We start from the raw sequence: 17,473 nt of genomic DNA, 5'->3' as shown, positions 1-17,473 counted from the left end.
GTGAAATCTTTTTGAGCCACGCCCGTATACCAAAGCGATAAGAACCAAACAAAAAGAAAATGCTTTTGCCATGCCGCTGCTGGCCTTGCTCAGTAAACCATCGGGTTGAGTCAAAGTGCAACGCAAGAAAATTGCACAGGACCTCATCATATTCTAACAGGATGAGAGCACGACAGCGTCTTTTATGGCTTGGTTTGTTGTCGAGCGTTCCGCCAATGCCGCCTATAGCCTACAATCCCGACAGTGCACTCGGTGCAGCCACTCATTACAGAGTCACTATCCATGCTGCTGCGGCACTGCCTCGACTGAAGCAGAGGGCCAACAAAGATTGCGGGAGCAATTTATTTGAAGCACATTTATTTTGGTGTTGCACGTCTTACGGAGCAAGTTGCAAGGAAATCGGAATTGACTAAGTGCCAAATGTTTCTTTTTCTGCAGCAGTATATGCAACAGTGCACACCAAGTGCTTCTTGTTTATTTCTTTCTGGTCCACGCCATGGAACAACCATCCATGGAATGCCATGGATGTGCGCACCGTTCTGTGACGTGGAATGTTAGGAATGCATTAGGAAATTGTCAGCTGTTGTGGACGCTTTTTGCAGACAATATCTGAATGTGCATTCTGTGCACACCGACCGGGTGCAAGCGTTTCGCAACATAGCAAGTAATATTTTCGCATTTAGAAAGCGATTCACTGAAGCACACTGTCGAGCCCACAGGTGTACTTGCCGCAGTGTCAATGAGCCTATAATAAGTGCAACAAACTGAGGAGGAGGCGAAATACCATTGACAACAGGCGGACAAATAGCTCACAATGCTTCAATGGGGATCACAAGCAGCACAAGCTGGTGCACTGGCATAGGAAAGAACTAAAAAAGGCCAAACAAGGAGAAAAAAAAACACTTGGCATCGGTGAGCATGGGAGGTCACTGTATATAAAGTTGGTCGGAGCAAAACTGTTTTTCATAAACCCCTTCTCAATAGTTTTTTAACCACATTCCTCACTCCGCCGCTGTCATTAAAACAGTTGCACGAGGTGTGCATTTCTAGAGCAGCCGTTTTTCTTATGAAGGCAAACAAAATTGCCTTCGTGCGCAAAGTCTTAGACAACATTAATGCACCAACTAGTTTAATTAGCCGATAGTCTGCAACTATGGTATGCATTACAGCTCAAGTATGGCTTCCGTGCATTAACCTACAAATTTTAACTGCTGTACGGAAAAGAAAGCAAGCTTCATTAAATATATGTGCTGACAGCAATGTAAACTTAAAATTTCTTATAACAGAGATAGAAATTCTTTCAGAGCCAAAATGATAAAATTCAGTGCTGAATGATGCAAGGCACCACTAAGTACTGTCATATGTACACGCTAAGAAAAATGTTTAGCAGTGTCAGTAACTCTTCGTAAAACTTTTCTTTCTGCCCTTTGGCAGGGCATGAGCAACATAATGTCACTGAATTGCTCCACAACAATCGCTTTCTTCTTGTTGCTAGTCTGCAACTATGGTATGCATTACAGCTCAAGTATGGCTTCCGTGCATTAACCTACAAATTTTAACTGCTGTACGGAAAAGAAAGCAAGCTTCATTAAATATATGTGCTGACAGCAATGTAAACTTAAAATTTCTTATAACAGAGATAGAAATTCTTTCAGAGCCAAAATGATAAAATTCAGTGCTGAATGATGCAAGGCACCACTAAGTACTGTCATATGCACACGCTAAAAAAGTTTAGCAGTGTCAGTAACTCTTCGTAAAACTTTTCTTTGTGCCCTTTGGCAGGGCATGATCAACATAATGTCACTGAATTGCTCCACAACAATCGCTTTCTTCTTGTTGCTCTGCAAGTGCCATGGCTCCAGTCCAAAGCTCAAACAGATGAGACACTCTACCCCGCTGACCACGAACAGAAGTTCTTGACTCGCTCCAGGGACACAACACCAGTGGTACCAATCTGCACCAAGTTTGTTGCTACCTGGCTTGTGGCTCCCTGCTGGCAAAAGAAAAAAAAAATGTGCAGTGAGAGTTAGACAAGGGATTGCAGGGGGAAAAAAAATCAATTTCTCCTTTTAAAGGATTGCAGGGCACACTGCGATTTCAAGTATGCATAAGCAAACACACATGCACTCCTTAATGGAGGCTTCATGTCAATGAGGCATGGGTGACATAACATTGCCCCTTTGGAAGGGAGGTGTGTTCTCTTCATCTTGCTGGATTGCATGGCCAGCATGACAAGGATGACAAGACCGAGGGAAGGAATGATGATGTGGAACAGAAACAGTGGCATTCTACTAGTTCATAACTGTCGCACATAAGAAGCTGCACTACTTCATGACTTTCTTACATTAGTGAGGTCCACATCTTCTTGTAAGCACAGTTGCGATCCCGCTCATTGTTCCCCACCCTCTCCTTAGCGGGGTGCGGCTCCTGCCCCGAGTCAGTGGCGGCTTTGACGGCGTGTAGTGATGCAAGTAGTACGGATAAATTTTAGCCCAAGCTTGGTAGGTGCCCTACCTTATCGAATCGCATCTGTCATTTTGTCAAAGTGTGGGGTCAATGGGCATGGAACAAAAAAGTGACTTGCAAGACAGAAAAAAAGAGTGTAACAATGTTAGACCACACAGAAAACACAGTGCAGTAGAAACAAAGGACAAGGTGAGGCCGGGGCAAGAGCTAACTTTCGACAAATGCTTTATTGCAGGACCTGCGCTTATAAAAACATCTGGCTCATAATAGGAGAGAAAGAAAGGAAAACATCAAAACGAACAACGAAAGATGAGACAAAAACCACCACGCGCCACCTACGCCAAGAAATAAATCTCTAGCTTTCGTAAAGCCACAGATGGTCTATTGATGCTTTGATCACCGGAACATGCCATCTCAGCTGCTTCCACAAGTTCTTTCGTCAGTCCAGACTGGTGGTAATGCAAAGCAATCATCTCGTCGTGCAGGGGATAACACAGGTATCCCGTTACACACTTTTTACAATGGGCAGCCCGCTGGCCGTCAGTAGCAACGCTGCTTACTTTATTCTTGTACTCTTAAATGGACATTCAAATATCTGCTTGTTTGGCCAGTATAGTCGCTGCCACATGAGAGTGAAATTTTATAGACAGCATGATGCCCCCTGCGTACCAGCTTAGAGCAGACTGGTTTTTGCACACGCGTTATAGGCAGGTTAACCTGCACAAGCCCAAAAGCCTGTTCGGGGCTGTGAACAAGACATTGATCCCACTAACAGCCACCTGGCTGCCCATTGTAAAATGTGTGTATCGGGAAACCTTTGTTATCCCATGTACGACCAGACAATTGTTTTGCATTACCACTGCTCTGGGCTGACGAGAAACTTGTGGAAGCAAGTGAGATAGCATGTTCTGGTGATCAGTGTGTCCGTAGACTGTCTGTGGCTTTATCAAAGCCAGAGCTTGATTTCCTGGTGTAGGCGGCATGTGGCGGGTTTTATCTCATATTTTGTTGTTTATTTATTTTTTATTTTCTCCTCTTACGAGCCAGATGTCTTTATATGTGCTGGCCCTGCAATAAAGCATTTGTTGAAACCTTGCACTTGTCCGGTCCTCGACTTATTCTGTTTTTACTGCGCTACGTTTCTCGTGAGAGTATGAACCAACATGCCCAAACATTTTCCCTTCTGTTAGACCGCATCCAGGGCATAACAAAAGTTCACAGAGCGAAAGAATGTTAAGTGAGCAAACGAGCTTTTCTAGGCAATGCCCAGGGGAGTCGGGTATGCTAGGTACAGCAGTTGCTGCAAGAACCAATGGAGAGTGCAGTAACTGCACAGAGACGGCAGTAAGAGGAGGAGGCTAGGGTATATATAGTCAGGATCCAGCTTACATGGCCTTATCGTCTGGGGGTAGGGTAGCGTATTGCCTTTATCACCTTCCAATAGTTTCAGGGAGAGAGGCCATGTAATTCAGGTGATATTAGTGCTCATTATCACGCATTTAGAACTTCGCAGAGTAAACAATGCCAAGGTCATCATGAAGTGTTGAACCCAGAATAGTGGCTCAACTAGTTGCACAAAGCAAGATAAGTAACAGTCACTAAGCAGTGCTTAACATGCTACACATGCCCTAAGCAGTGCTTAGTGACTGTTCGAGCGCTACCACATCGATTCACATTAGGTAAACAAATTTTTCTCATCCGGCATGCATTGCATTCTGTAAGCATATATGCTGGTGCATGTATATATGTGTGCCAGCATATGTTGTATACATATGCACTGGTGGCATAGGCCAGATACATAAACTTGTGTATAGCTTCCTAGCCAATGCATTTTGGCCTTGGCAACTGCAACACCACACGAAGGTAAGACTAGCCAGATGAAATTGTGGTGGAGGAACTCCTGACGTTTGTACTGTGGATACAGGAAAATTTTGATATAGTCAGGTACACATCACATTTTCTGATAAAATGTGGCACTCCCAGCATTCAGCTGAGTGACAGTGGGGTGCTGGTACTGGATGAATTGCATGGACATTGGAACGTTACGAAACCCTGCAGTGTACGAGTATAGCATTCCAGGTTACTCCATGTGAAGTAATACGTGATAGCTTAAGCAAAAAGCACCATATTCGTTTGGTCGGGGAAGTCAACCAATGTGTAAGCAAGGTGCTCACTGCATGTTCCAAGACATGCAAACGTCTATTGCAATCTCGTCCTGTCTATTATGTTCGGCTATTACGCACGCTTTCAGTGTTTAATGAACTTCTTATTTTCGCTACACACGCCCATTGAACGTCCGCACAACCAGCTGCGCCACCGATGCAGTGAGCAATTTTTGCGATTGTCGCCCTCGCCTTACCGCGGTCCAATGGGATCATACGTTAACACAAATTTATTCGTAAATTTTAACCCCATAAAAATCAGACTTAATCAAATTTAAATGTTTAGAGGATAATATTCGATCACTGACTGATTCGCACAATCGTTACTCGCAAGACATCCAATCGTCATCGCATCGTCACTGCAAGTTCTTGATCCGAACATCGGCACATCGTAACGGTCATTCTACGTAGTTTTTAACGAAATCGATGCCACAAGGCAAGTTACACTGACTGCAAATCATGCCTGAACATCCAAGGAGTACTATAAAAACAACGGCGCAACCGCAAACAGTAGGGCTCTTTGATTTCCAGTCTCGGACTCACCGCGGACTCCCCGAGAAGCAGTCCGGCATTCGATTTTCCCATGTATCCCTGACTTCGGGGAATCCTCGGACTACCCGCGGACTACCCACGGCGAGTCCGAGACTGTAAATCGAAGAGCCCCAATGAAGCAACCAAGTTACAGCCACGGGACGTGCGACAACACCGGTAAGCAGTTCGGCCTCTTCCACTGGCTAATGTTAGTACTTTACACATGTTAGCTGTACAGAACCGCTAGGCTCCGAAGCTTTTCCGGCTTCGGGTGCGTCACTTAAGATCAAAAACAGCGTACTATAGACCGTAACTAACGAATAAGCGGTATTTGAGTTCGATAACTCAATTGCCGTAAGCATACATGGGCGCCGCCATCTTGAATGTTTGTTTACATCAATGTTACCAGACCAACATCGACATTTCGCTAAATTTAGCGGCCACTTAAAATTATTGCGATCTGAGTACTCGTTAAGCTTCAAAAGAAAGCAAATATGAAATGGTAATAGAGAAAGCCAAAATAGCATGGTATTAATCCACAAAAACGCGAAATCCGCTGTAGCAAATCATGGTGCACTTGTAGCAATTGTAGAATGTGCTTGTAGCAGTTGCTTCAGCATGGTAGATTGGCGGCAAATTTTAAATGCATACAAGCAGATTTGTATACAGTGTTCGACCTAATCTCTTGTTAAGTATTGGTGACAACATGTTATTTAGCTACGCTGTCTTTCGGTTGGTAAGCGCGCTTTTTTTCCGTCATGCCGCTGGTGCCCCGCATTTATACGTTCCTTTATGTGTGACCAGCCATTGGTAACAGTCACGTTTTCACTGTCTTTTTCATGTGGTGCAAGCTATGTTCCATCAGGTGTATGTAACACCTGAGGTAAGCTTCCACAAATTTCTGCATTCTCCAAACGGGTGAAATAGAACAAGCTATGAATCTGACAAAAAAAAAAAACAAGAAAAGCGGCGGGCAACCAAGAATAGCTTGTTTTTTTTTCTTTTGGTTCAGAAACAGCGATTTCTTGAGTATGGTTGGAGCATTGTTTGAAAAATACACTGGCACATTGGAGTCCAGCCTGATGATACCTTTGCCCTCTGTGCACATAAAGCTGAAGTATCATTCGAAAACTCGGAATGCAAAATAAATGTGCTGAATACTGTCGGCAGACCAAGTGTGTTTTGTTCTTCAATTGCAGTGAGCTGTTTACGGTGTGTGATTTTGAGATTATTGGTAGCAGCATATCTGCATTGGGTGCGCTAAAAGTAAACATGATACAAAACTAGGATACTGCAAACTTTTCTGAACACTGCGCTAGGAATAATCATCAACGAAAAAAAGACGGCTCAAGAATACGATACTCCCTAATGCAAAATTGGAGCGCAGTGCAAACTGCAGTCTTCTCGGCGACAGCGTGTAGCTGCTGTGTCTCAGGAAGTGATCGTGTCTCAGGAAGTGAGCGCCTCGGTGCCACTGAGCATGTCTCGCGTGGCCTCTGCGTACTGCCCTCCCTTTCACACTTTCATTTTACTTTCCTCCTCCGCCTTCCTGCTTGCTCTATTTCATTTATCTCCAGTGCCCTCTTCTTCGTTCGGTTACAACAAAGTCGACGGCCACACGAAACCACAGGAGTCAAGCGGGCACTTAAAGCCAACTGCATTCAAAATTTCGACCTCTTGAAAACACCATTTCCGTATAGTCTGCTGAAAAAGAAAGCAAGATGCAAAATACAACGGCTGAAATACGCGTGTGGGCGCCGCAAGCGGTCAGCAAAAACCGGCGATTTTGAAACCGAAATCGAGGAGAGCGCGGCCATTAAAATGACATTGCAGCCATCCAGCGAGCGGCCGGACGGCGTGCGGGGCAGCAAACGGGTGAAGTGTTCGCAGCAGAGCTTGACCGGTTCTCTAGCTGCATGGCTGGCCAGAGGAAGAAGCCACCGTCAGCTGGAGCGTCATAGGCGTGTCATGGCTGTTTACGCAATCTGCCGGCAGGTGCAGCGTGGTCTGCGGTGGAGCTTTTTTAAACGCTTCTGACTGATTAACGAGGCAGTTCACGGGGCTACCACTCGTGTCCCAGCTGATGTGGGGGTACTTACTAGACATTAAAATAAATTTGGTCGAGGTGAAATTTGAGTGCAGTTGGCCTCTTAAGAGGTGCGCTCTAAAAAAGAAATGGCAAGCAGATTGCCTTAGCAAGCTGCGTTGCAAAGAAATTATTTCTGTAGCTGAACAGTTCTGAAATTTGGTTGGTTCTGAAGTTTGTTCAATCTATCCCAGTCAGGAAGAGTATGATATACAGCTGTATAACTCCAGCCCTTTTTCATTTTTAAAAAGTGTGTTTTCCTGTTTTTCCTTACATTTCTTTTTTGCTGTTGCAGCAGCGCTGGGAGCATGAGCATGCAAGACAGAAGGTAAAAAGTGGTATGGTCACGACACCTTTCACTTGCATTACAAATTTCCTGATCCACTTTACTCGAAGTAGTAGAATAATTAAGTGAAGCATCAGTTTTACAGTTAAAAATGGGTAAAAGAAGTAAGTCCACCACGGGTATAAACATTTTAAAAAATGAGATGTCTATTTATATGTTGTATTAGCTGGCGCAGAATCTAGCAGTACACCCGATGTCGAACCACATTCCATACCGAGACACGGTGCTAGTAACTCCAATACCTTCGACAAACATCACGTAAACTGATAGGTTCGCCTGGTGCACTGTCGAGGCACGAGTCATGAGGTCCCCAGACAGCTCCGATGAATACCACGCAATCTGATAGCTTCAGCTGGGAGGCTATGGTGCCCTGCAGTGTTGTGGAGCCACCAAGGACTTGCTTTCGTTTTGTATGTTATTTCTCCTTGTAAGCCATGCTCCATGTGTACCCAGGGAATATAGTGGCTCTTCACTGCTTATAACACTAAATATTTATCCTCATGGAGCAGATAAGGTTTGCAGCTCATTAATACAGAAATAATAGTTGGCTCTGCCACATGACATGCAGACTTCCAAGCTTCACTGCATGACATTTTCTTTAGTGCTAGCTTTTTTGGCACGACGCCGAAGCCATGCAAGAAAGCCTACCACAAAAGACTTGCGCAAGAGTGGAACTCTGGCAGCCAATGTTGGCTGAGGAGCAACGCTACCTGGGCAAAATTTATAAACTGGAAAGAAGTTTCCCATCAATATGGTGGTATGAGTGAGAAACCAAGGTTTATTACTTGCTGGGAATGCTTGCATTAAAGTAAAGGTCATACCAACCACTAACGTACCTAACCTCTTTTCAATGCCTGGAGCAAGCCATTCAAATGCAGTCGACGCTTGATCATCACCTAATTGGAATTTTAAGGTAATTGGAAGCAATGCTCTTGCCCCACCAATGTTACATTCAATTCAGTAGAAGAAATTGCTTGGTAATTTAAAGCTGAAACCCAATTTTTCGATTAATTGAAAGTTATTTCGAATAAAAAGCATCAAGGTGAACATCACATCTTGATAAAATTGGAAATTTTAAAGCGTCAAAACACCGGCCGTGTCCTGCAATGTTGGCACCATCACAACCGAGGCAGCGCATACCTGATAAAGCAGCCGGTCACTTGAGACTTGTGCCAGTCTAAGAATCTCTCTTTTGAGGCCCTCAACCTTCTTTGTTGCGCACAGCTCCGTGCAACAGTTTGCGCGGTGAAAGCTTCAGGCTTCGATTTTCACCACAAGTCTGAGCTATCACGGCAAGCTGTGTCACATTCGAATAGGCAACAAAACAAAACCAAGAAGAGAAGATTTTTGCGGACCAATGGCAATGCGCTATTGTGCCTTCTGTTTTTTTGTTGCGGACTTTGTACTAATGGTAGCCAACTGTATAATTTCTCTGGTCACAACATGTTGAGGAAACTGCATTTTCCACGGCAGGGTGTGCCAAATTTCATTCCACTGCCTTTCCATACTGTCTTAATCTTTTAAGGGGCAACCACACGCAGCGACGTGAAAACTGTAACTCAATGGGTACACCAAACAGATAGCACGAGTGACAGCAACAAGTGAAAAAAATGATCAAACTGCCGCCAATGCCTTCCGTCACTGCTGCTCACTTGTGGGCTGCTTCTGTCCAGCAAAAAGCAAGCGGCGGCGTCAGCCCGTCGCCTTCTGCTGTCAACTCCCTTAGCAACCTGGTTATAAACATTTTCGCTTGTCACCGTCATCCACACTACCAGTTTGCTGTACCCATTGAGTTACGTTTTGCCGTCGCTGCATGTGGTTGCCGTTTACTTGCCATTTCTTGTACCATTTTCCTAGCGATACATAAATATTCTAATGCCTCAGGTCCTGACGACTGCCTAGGTTATCTTTTTTGTCACTTTGTTTTAAAAACTCTATAAACAATGAAAAAGATATCTGTATTCGAATATATTTGATTCATTCAATCCAGTCAGTTTCTGCTATTTGTATTTTATGCACAGTTCGAAATTTCCTGTTCGCACATCTCTAGTTAATATGTTATGCAAGATTAAATGAATGAACACGCTGACCAATTGTTCAAACTTTCTAGGGAATGTGAGAGCAGTTGAAAAAACGAATGTACACAGAGAACGAAATCTCACTGGTAATAATCGTATGTAGAAACCAGGGTCAGAGCAAAAAAAGAAATGCCAAAAGCAGATATCTAACGCACAGTAAATGCTCCCAACGAAGTAACTTGTGACGTTTCCATGTGAAGGAAGAGAAAGAGCAGGCTCAGAGGAGGTTGGCACTGGACAACTTCTTCTGAGCCTGCTCTTTCTCCTCCTTCACATGGAAGCATCACAAGTTTCTCCGTTGTGGGCATCAATTTCCTGACTACCTGTGATTTTGTACCCCTTCTCTCTCTTCTACCGTCTTATCTTTTCTTCATATGCTGCATGGCCAAAATATGAAGTAAAAAAAAAAAAGTGGTTAGCAGAGGGTGGTACATGAAAATTCTAGTTGAAGGCTGTAGGATAAAGCGAACAGCAATAGGGATCCTGCGGTTGTTCCCATTTTAACCTCTCGTCACGGCAAACAAAAAGTCAGAAAAATCAGATGGTGAATGGCTTCAGCATATTAAGTTTCAGACGTCATTATACAGTGGCACAATAGGGTGGACGGCAGCGCCACTGACGTGTCTGAATGATTGGACAATCTAAAAAATCAGTCTGTGACTGTGTACAGGTACCGTCATAAGTAATTGGAGCACAGGAGCTGTGGCCGAACTGTATCGGAGCGCCGTGTAGCTGCACCGGCGGTAAATGAAAGGACGAAAACACGCATGTGCGCCTGCCGACGGCGATGGCCCATCTGTACCTCTCAAACCCCTTTTTAAATTTGGCTTCGAGCATTGCTCGCAGCACAGTGCCGCTCTCGGCAACGATAACAGAGACGATTCTGGCAGCGTCTCTGGCGCACTTCCAGCTGCCGGAGAAGCGGCGCGCTGTCACGGGAATTTGTAGTGAGTTTTTCATTCAAATATTTTTACGTGTGTACGCTATCAGCGCCATCGCCGAGACCAGTATGCTGCGAACAATGCTTGAAGCCAGGTTAAAAAAAGTGGTTTGAGAAGTACAGATGGGCTATCGCCGTCGGCAGGCGCACATGCGTGTTCTCGTGCTTTCATTTACCGCCGGTGCAGCTACACGGCGCTCCGATACAATTCGGCCGCAGCTCCCGTGCTCCACTTATGACGGCACCTGTATGTAAAGATCGAAGTCAAACATTGCTTTCAGGATTAATTTTTCATCAAAGAATTTGGCATGACCTACTCGTTCGAAAGCACCTTTTGTCGCATGAAAGCTTGCTCACACCTATGACAATGCCACCAAGGAACGAGAGGCCTGAAGAAGACACCATTCAGTGGAGGGGTGTGAGAGAAGAAAACCCAGGGGTAACAAATGGATATGGACAAAGCAAGATAGCAGCAATTGGAAATGCAGCAGGCAGGCCTTAGTTCTTGTTCTACAGTGTACACAAATGGGCTCAGGACGATGGCTATAGCATGAGCAATGCGAGAAAAATTCTCGTCTAGTGATGTGAGACCGGCCAAGAAGTTCCCCGTGTTAGCGAAAAGTAGCGATTGCTACCTATTCTTTGATTGCCTACGAGACTCCTGGAATTTCGAAACCACACTTGTATTGCTTGAGAAAATTTCTGCTGAAGTGCAATTACGTTAGTAAATTGCAATCTTTAGCAATTCAATAACCTATAAAACGACCATGCTCAGCAACCCTTGTAGTGCGATTATAGCAATTGAAAAAGAGAAGCAGCTGCATTACGTACACTCAACACCAACTGTCGGGAATCAAACGTGAGTGTGTTAAGTGGGCCCACCACATGCTACACAGTATTTGTTCATTGAAAGCATCAAGTATCTCTATTGCGCTTTCCCTCCAACAGAATAAGTCATGACATGCATTCCGTGAAATAAATTCCATCTTCCAACTCCTGCATACAAACGCTTAAAATTCTCCATTCTGTTTAAAAAAAATTAGAACAGAAATTGTGAGGACAGGTGCAAATTGTATCGACACACACACACACACACACACACACACACACACACACACACACACGCACGCACGCACGCACGCACGCGCGCCACAAATATATGTGGCTCCGCAACAGAAATATACTTGCACTGCACTGTCTACGAAAAACAGGATCGGGAGCGCACATTCGGCTAAACACTTACATCCGCAATGAGAACAGTGGCACCCTGTATGCCAAGGCATGGTCAAGCAGTCTCTTGAGGTAGGTCTGGCTCTTAGAAACGCAGTAGGTCACCGATCAGCCACTCGTACACATGCTGGGACTGTGGTGGAAATTTATCAGCCCCTGTAACGAAAGCACAGTCAGCGGCGTCTCAATGACACATGATACGAAATAAATGTCTCCGAAACATTGCTTGCTTTACATTTGTGCGTGCAATCTAAAACCCTTGTTCTGCTTACTACGGCTGTTAACCCAGACAAAAATTTGAAGTGGTTTTCGAAGTGGTCCCACTTCATTCAAAGTGGTCCCACTTGCCTGCAAGTGGGATCCAAAGTGGTCCCACTTGCCTCCAAGTGGGATCTGAAGTGGTCCCACTTGCCACCAAGTGGGACCTGAAATGGTGCCACTTTGAGGCAAGTTGGACCACTTGCAAGTGGTGCCACTTGCAAGTGGTCCCCCAACAGGTACCACTTGGTTCAAAGTGGGAGCTGAACTGGTCCTACTTGCTGCAAGTGGTCCGCGAACAGATACCACTTGCTTCAAAGTGGTGCCCGAACAGGTCCCACTTGAGGTGAAATAGTGACTAAGTGCAGCACTTCTGCTTCTACAACACTGGTTTTGGGTCATAACCCCTCTTTCCCCCACTACCCCCTTATCCCGAAGTAGATTTTCCCCCACTACCCTCTTATCCCGAAGTAGCCAATGTGAATGTCGATCGAATAACAATTTCAGATTGTTTTATTCCATACTGTGGAAATAGCTTTCGAAAATATTCACAGAAAAAAATCCGTATTATTGTTAGTTCGTTTTTTTTAAATCTCATACCACACACTCCACTCGAAGACATCTTACTTGCTATCTAGTATGGCAGAAACAAATTTTTTCAGGCGGCCGTAACGTTGCTGCCGTAGCGCAGGTGCGCAGGTGTAGTACATTGATCAAAATGAACCGAGAAGAGAGTTGCAACCATCGACACATCTCGCGATAGCGCCGCTCGTCTCAGCCCATGTAATCGGCAGTAGTTGAGGACTGTGTTTGCACACCTACTTGAGGTATAAATGATTGAATAGCTAGTGCTATCGCGAGCGGCTGCTTTCAAATTACATGGCCTACAATCAGTGCTCTTGATTTGCAAAATGAGCGGGAGTGTTTTGTGCGGCAGTTGTTAGGGTTGGTGTCGTATTTAGATTATGTGATAAAGTTGCAGCTGTAAAGCTTAAAATGAGGGCTAAACATAATTAAACGACGTCAAAAATTTGTGTTATAATTTTATTGCAAGGCATATGCCATATAAAACTTCTTATTAGCCTTTTTAACGCGATTCATGAACCCCGGCGGCAGTTTCGTACACATGCAAAAACGTCACAAAATGGCGTATGTTGTGGATGAGACTGGTGAGCGCGGTCGCGTTTTCAGTTATATTAGCGTGCAACCGCCGTGTTTTGTTTCTTTGCGATGCCGCGCATCGTGTTTATTAGCAAGTACGTCACCTGCGGGAAACGCAAGAACTTCTGCGCCGGCATATGTTCCAAGCTTTCATATCTCCGCACAAGGCGAAGTGACAAGTGTGCGGGTTTGACTGGTCGTACTAAGAGGTAGGTACCTTTCTTTTCCCAATGAAACTGTGACGTCTGGTGCCGGATGCTGTCCGACGCTTTTTAACATTGTAGATTTTAAAAATGAGGTCAACGAGCTGCGCTTTTATTAGTGTAAGCCACGTTTCGTGGTTCAAGTGAAGCACGTGCGTGCGGGAGCCAGTGTTTGCTGGCGCCTCGTAGTCTTTGTGAAATCGCCCCCCCTACCCGAGACTGTGAATTCCGTGCAGTGCGCCTCGCAGGTATTGTTCTCGCGAGACTGGCTGCCGCCGTCGTGATCTTCCGCCTTGCGGCCCGAAGACGGGCGTCGTATATGCGTGCCGTCCTCGTGAAACTCGCCGTACTCGCTCGCCAACGCGCCCCGACAGCGTGCGCGTCGACCGGGTGCTGGCGGAGTTGTGCGGGAAGAAAAGTAGTCAAGAGATCAGGACGCAGGAGGTGTAGTTAAATAGATGAGAATTTACAAAGTGGATGGGCGATAAATTAATATGCGAGGGCAGGAGAAAGAGTTCGCGCCGTGCGCCGGCGAGCGAGTATGGCAATTTAACGACGCCTGACTTTGTTGGCGAGCTTCACGATTACGGCACGCATACCGCGACGCCTGTCTTAGAGTTCACAGAGGCATAGAGTTCACAAACGTGGAAATTGAAGGAGAAATGTGCGTGGCCTCGCGGGGAATTAACATAGTCACGGGGGGGGGGGCGGAAGGGGGGGGTGTAGATTTCACAACGCTTACTGGGCTTTGTGTTGTTTGTTGCATTTGTATTGCTACTAATTATTAATAATTTGATGGTTATGCAACTTCTGGGACTCTGAAGGTAAGGAGTGCGCGAGAAATTCGATAGCCCCGTGGAATACTTTTGTTCTGTTTTATAAAACTGATCAACGAGCATTCATATTTCTGCGGTTTTTGAGTGGCCATGTGACCACGTCGTCTTGGAAACTCTCTGATTTATTGTAACGTGAACCAATAGATGCAATAGGCCAACATCCATTGCATCCCAGAAAGGATGGAATTCCAGCGAGATATTGTGGTGATTTTAGCTAGACAAACAATGTCTAGGTGAAAATAACACTGGAAAGTAGAATTCGTCTGTACAAAATTAAATAATTCCTGCTTGTAATCATGTTTGCCCTGCAAGAAAAGACCAATTTTGTAGCTTGATGTGCAGCTAAAAATTCCAGCAATCCAGCTTGTGTTGCAAATTGTTCTATCTAGGATGCAGCTACTACTTCAGCTAGAAAAATTCTAGTTGAGATACTTCTAGACAAATGAACTTTCTGGTTCTATAATCAAGCTAGAAATGGGATTATTTTCATCTGTGTACAGACAGATTGGTGTACTATTTACACCTGTGAGACATTAAATGCACTTGCTTTAAACTTGTTACCTTTTACAAAACTAAAAAGCAGCTTAGCACTGAAAGACTGGCTACAAGCCTTTGTAAGCAGCAGCATTTTTTTTCATGCAAACATGTGCCTGATTATGCTTTCCTTTTCCTTTTTTTTAGGAACAGCGACCCACTGAGCAGCAAGAAGCAGAGCATTCATGGGACATTATGATATAATTTTTACGATGATTAGAAGGAAATGCATTAACAGCGGGACGAACTGCAATGTCTGGTGTGCCATTTCTTTCGGTTTGTCCTGTTGGTAGTGCATTCCTCCTAATCATGCGAGACCAACTAACCCTTTAGATTGCTTTGATCTTGTGTAACAGAAAATTCAGGACCTGCGAGAAGGCAAGAAGTACCAGTTGTAATTTCTGATTGGGTGCCTAAAATAAATCGTGCAAACGTGTAAGCAAAACTGTGATTTTCTTCGCACCGAAGGCCTCCAGCATGCCACTATCAAGTGGTCCCACTTCCCAAGTGGTCCCACTTACCAAGTGGTCCCACTTACCAAGTGGGACCACTTTAAAGTGGGATATCGAACAGGGACCACTTGGCAAGTGGGACCGCTTGCCAAGTGGGATATCGAACAGGGACCACTTGGCAAGTGGGACCACTTGCCCAAGTGGTCACACTTGCCAAGTGGTCCCTGTTCGATATCCCACTTTAAAGTGGTCCCACTTCAAATTTTTGCCTGGGAACGTAGTAAGCCTCCATGTAATAACTGCCACTAGTGGTAAGCATAGTGACACCACAGCAGATTCTAGCCAACAGTTACGCATATGAGCCTGTAAGTTAAAAAAGAAAAACATCACGACACTAGCGTGTGTTTCGGGTGTGCTTTCGCAAGAAATGGCACGTAGCTTATCCACTTTGAAATTAGCCTACACTTCTACCACGAACACTAAAGGCAACATCACCTTGTGTGTTTTCTTCTCCGTATGAAAAGGGCGATGTGACAAGTCTACACACTTACCTCCTCACGAGCTTGTTGCTACCACCGACGTTGACGGCCACGAAACCGAGCTAGCGAAGTCTCCGACTTTGCGCCGTCGAAGCTGAGGCGCAGACTGACGTGAGGCTCGGTAGGACCCTAGGAACTTCAGTTGGAGTAAAAGCTGCGATTCCAAACCACGAAGGCGCACAGGCCGTCCGGCCGTTCTGTCGAAACGGTGCCGGAGAAGCAGGGAGAAGCACGGCCCCACAGAACAGGGATGACGGCCCGTGCGGACGGACAAGCAAGAAATGCGCAAAACAATGTTGTCAGCACGGCCAAAGGCTCTCGATTTTTCAGACCAAAGTTGGAGACGTTTTTAGGCAAAAACGACAGCGTTGCCAGCATAGTTTGGTGCGTTTAGGCCGATTTGGCGGCGGTCGCGGGCGGGTTTTAGTCGGATGCCCTTTCATCTAGCGGCCGTGGTTGTTGTTGTCCGCAGCCACTCTCCCCCTCTCCTCTCCGATAGCGAACACTCTCTCGCGAGGGGCATTGGATTGAATTCGATTGGATTGGCTTGACTTGGATTGGATTAAAGTGGATTGTGTTGGATTGTGTTGCGTCATAGCCGCGGCACTCTCTCTCTCCGCGGTCTCCTCTCCTTCGGGCGCGCTGCGCATATAACGGGTGTGCCGCTCTCCGGCGGCCTTTCGGTCGACGGTTGCTCTCCGCTTGCGCTTGAACCCCCCTCAGCGTCGCATCACACCAGGGTTCCCGCGAGGGGAGGTGGGCGTAATTTTTTTAGTGTGTTTTTCGAATTGGGGTATTATCGATGGAGATGATGAGGTCCCGATCAGGGGCTCTGCCATTCTTGTTCGTCATGATCACGAGGGCCGATTTGGAAGGGGAGGTAGAGAGACCTATGGTGCGAACATGGTTGTTTATCACAACACGAGACGCACGCTCACGTGGGTTCAACATTTTTTGCCATTCTTTCTGTTCATTGACGCGCAATCAACAGGTAAAAGAGCTTTGCTGTCAAAAAAAGACACATGCTTGCACGCGCACACTTTTATTTCGACTCTCTTCATCTTTCGATCTTTCGAAAGATGATCGAAAGATGATCGACCCTTCCCCCTTACAGCAACTCCCGACCTCTTCTCACTGAAGGCCTAGCGGTCCGAGCGCAGTGCGAAGAGGGATGGTTATAAAATTTTTATTTCAATGCGATGGAATTGCAACACATACAAAATTTTTCTGAGCAAAAATTTTTACTTTAATGTGTTACATTGGCAAAATATGGGCCAGTTTGGCGCCCCCCTTCAGATGATTAGGGGGGGCGGCCGCCCCCCCTGCCCCCCCTGTGCGCACGCCTATGCTGTTGCGAACCGCTTGCGACTTCGGTGGTGACCGCGTGCTATAAGCGCGCGCACCCGGATGATCATTTTCCAACGCCTCGCGGCTCAGACACACGGAACCCATATAGAAGTTTCAAAAACGGTAGCCTTTCTAGGGGTACTTAAACGCGAAAAATTTGGTTTTTCTGTCTGTCTGTCTGTCTGTCTGTCTGTCTGTCTGTCTGTCACAATTGGTTCAGCCGCTTGGCCAAAAGATAACGGAATTATATCAGGGAAACGTTTCAAAACAATAACCTGGTACCATATTTCACGTTTGTCAACAT

General features: G+C 45.6%; 1 long non-coding RNA gene across 1 annotated transcript; it reads right to left on the bottom strand.

The window, feature by feature from the left end:
- Positions 1 to 1,814: 1,814 nt before the first annotated feature.
- On the bottom strand, positions 1,815 to 16,853 carry LOC144137834 (uncharacterized). Its single transcript, XR_013315741.1, has 3 exons — positions 15,835 to 16,853; positions 11,853 to 11,995; positions 1,815 to 1,993 (listed from the first exon to the last, which is right to left on the bottom strand). It is a non-coding gene; the product is annotated as an uncharacterized LOC144137834 (long non-coding RNA).
- Positions 16,854 to 17,473: the final 620 nt, after the last annotated feature.

This window comes from Haemaphysalis longicornis, unplaced genomic scaffold, assembly GCF_048455015.1.
Source record: "Haemaphysalis longicornis isolate Haplotype H1 unplaced genomic scaffold, Haemaphysalis longicornis Haplotype H1 scaffold_5, whole genome shotgun sequence".
Taxonomy (NCBI): domain Eukaryota; kingdom Metazoa; phylum Arthropoda; class Arachnida; order Ixodida; family Ixodidae; genus Haemaphysalis; species Haemaphysalis longicornis.
This window is presented reverse-complemented; position numbering and strand designations above follow the sequence as displayed.